General features: G+C 33.3%; 1 protein-coding gene across 2 annotated transcripts in view; it reads right to left on the bottom strand.

Annotated features, from left to right (window-relative positions):
- Positions 1 to 2,500, bottom strand: part of Gprk2 (G protein-coupled receptor kinase 2) — a 55,791-nt gene that overhangs the window by 31,714 nt on the left and 21,577 nt on the right. The gene's annotated exons all lie outside the window — the stretch shown is intronic.

Genomic DNA, 2,500 nt, shown 5'->3' with positions numbered 1-2,500 from the left:
TTAAACATAGTTAACTCCAGAAGTGCTTAGTAACCAAGGAGTCAGTTAATAAATCTACTTATCTCACCTATTTTCCAATCCTTGATATTTTTAAAGAAAAGTTTTCCTTTTTATTGTCAATCATCTAACAATCATGATAGGGGTGATAATAAACAAATTAACTGAAATTAAAACTTTTTCCAAAAATATAGAAGAAATAAACCAACTTCTTGATAACAAATTGCTTGTGATGCTAACAAGGGTATGTGCAAACAAAATTAACTCGATGCTGCCAGGGATGGCATGTAGCTTATGTATATACCATGCCCACTGTGACTTTAGTTTATTGTTTTTATGCTCCGTAAGTGCTTAGTCACCAAGGAGTCACCCACTAATCCCGCCTATCTCACCTATTTACCATTCTCCTTGGTTTTCGGGAATATCCAATTCTATCTTATACTTCTATCAGCATTCTTAGTAAAAATGAAACAATAATTATAACAATAACCATAATAATGACCTTGACATAAATAGCATTCTTTTTTTTCTTTCTTTCTTCTTATCAAAGGGGAAATCAGGTGAGGTCACATAGGTCTACTAATTGACTCCTTGGAGGATGTGCATGTGTGTAAACACATTTCGCAAAGCAAATCTATAGTGAAAATCTGTTGTTCCCAGCAGAACGGAGCTAATAAAACAAAACAAGACTGTAGGGTGTAACCTATGTACCTGGCATCAATGGGTCCAACAGCTATATTAAAAAAAAAAGTAATTATCAAATCTCACTACTAACCACAATTAAGTAAGTAACGTGTGGCATTAATCATCATGGCAATGGTTATCTAAAACATATTTCTCATATTTGATATGAATAACTTGATGCTTCTTCTCTGATCTCATTTCTTTTTTTATGATGACCTGAAATCAATTAGTAGAGATGATAACCACTATAAATCATGTGCTTACTTTTTCTGGTTTTAAACAAATGTTAATTAGAGTTCATTCCCATATGAAACACAGCCTACAAAGTGACCTAGACCAGGCCTTATCATGGTTATCTACTCACAAATGGGACACACATCAGATTATACACAGATGCCAATAAGATGTTTATGTATGGTGGATATGTTAATCAAGTTCATGCTGATTGACTAGGCCGAAGTGAGAATCCTTCTCCAGTAGTTTAATCATTCAGTTACAGAGACCAGCTTTTTCTATGTTTTATCTTTCTAATTTCTTGAAGTCTTTATTTTCTTCAAGTCTTATATATTCCAAGTTCAAAGACATAATTTTATGAGTAAAAATGAAATCTGATTCCAGGCTTCCTTTTCATGTTAAGTGCATTGAGGTGATATATGCATTCTATACCAAACATTCCTCTGATAATAGAATGTCCTCTTATTGAATATAGACTATTTTTTTCCCCCTTTTATGAAACAACTAGAGTCATACTGAAGAATGATTTCCTGCACATTAAATTTACAATTATCTGATGAACAGGAGACGATTTCCTCCACTGACATTAGCATTATCTTATCTTTTCTCTTTGCTGGTTACTCAACTTTTAAATATTTCAGGAGCATTCTTAAACAGGTTATCTAAGTTACCAAAAAATCATATTTACTTAAAGCCTAGCTATGATTAGTGCTGGGCCAGTGCACGCAAAACCTGCCAACATGTGAGGAGATAGGCCGCTAATATGTGCCTGGGTACACATATATGGACTTTTGCTTGTTCCAATTATGCGTACGGCATTTGATAATGATACTGCGCACAGATATGAGTTCATGAATGTTCAAAGAACACCTTTACCCCTATATCAGAAAAAATCCTCTCACTGATTTATGTCGAAATATTTTGTGAAATATATCTAAAAAATGTAAGTAGGTATTTTCCAGGACAGTCCCCTTAAGGCAATCTTGATCACAATACCTATCATACTAAAGCTCAATGTACTTAATTGTTGAATCATACCATATGCAAGAAAAATCTAAAAAGAAAATTAAGTTGACTTTCATTTGAAATGCCTATTTTTTGTATCTCATCATCAAGAAAGGGCCCTTATATAAAAAGTTTAACATTAAATACCTAAAATACTCTCAAACCCAATTACATTCGGATATTTTAGGATCAGATCTTACATAAACTTTAAACAAAATCATCAAGTGAAGGAATCTTCTTTGACTTGGCTAAAAGATATATCCATTAATTAATTAAAAGTTGGCCGTAAGTCTAGCAAAGCGCAACCTCCTTTCTCAGCTTTCCCATAGCTTATGCTAAAACATCAAGGCCTATTAAGCACCAAAGACAAATTACTTTAAATCTGACATGCATCGCTAATCATACAACAAGGCCTTCTTGCAAAATTCTGGTATTTCGAATATCATTAAATATGTATTTCACGAAAACTCTCAGCAACACAACAGGGCAGGTAAATTTTGTTTGGAGACAGTGCACTGTTGTAATGGCAAAGCATCATCATGACTTTATCATTCCATATAAAATTGCTACCTTTGTACAT

This window comes from Penaeus vannamei, chromosome 27 (assembly GCF_042767895.1).
Source record: "Penaeus vannamei isolate JL-2024 chromosome 27, ASM4276789v1, whole genome shotgun sequence".
NCBI lineage: Eukaryota > Metazoa > Arthropoda > Malacostraca > Decapoda > Penaeidae > Penaeus > Penaeus vannamei.
This window is presented reverse-complemented; position numbering and strand designations above follow the sequence as displayed.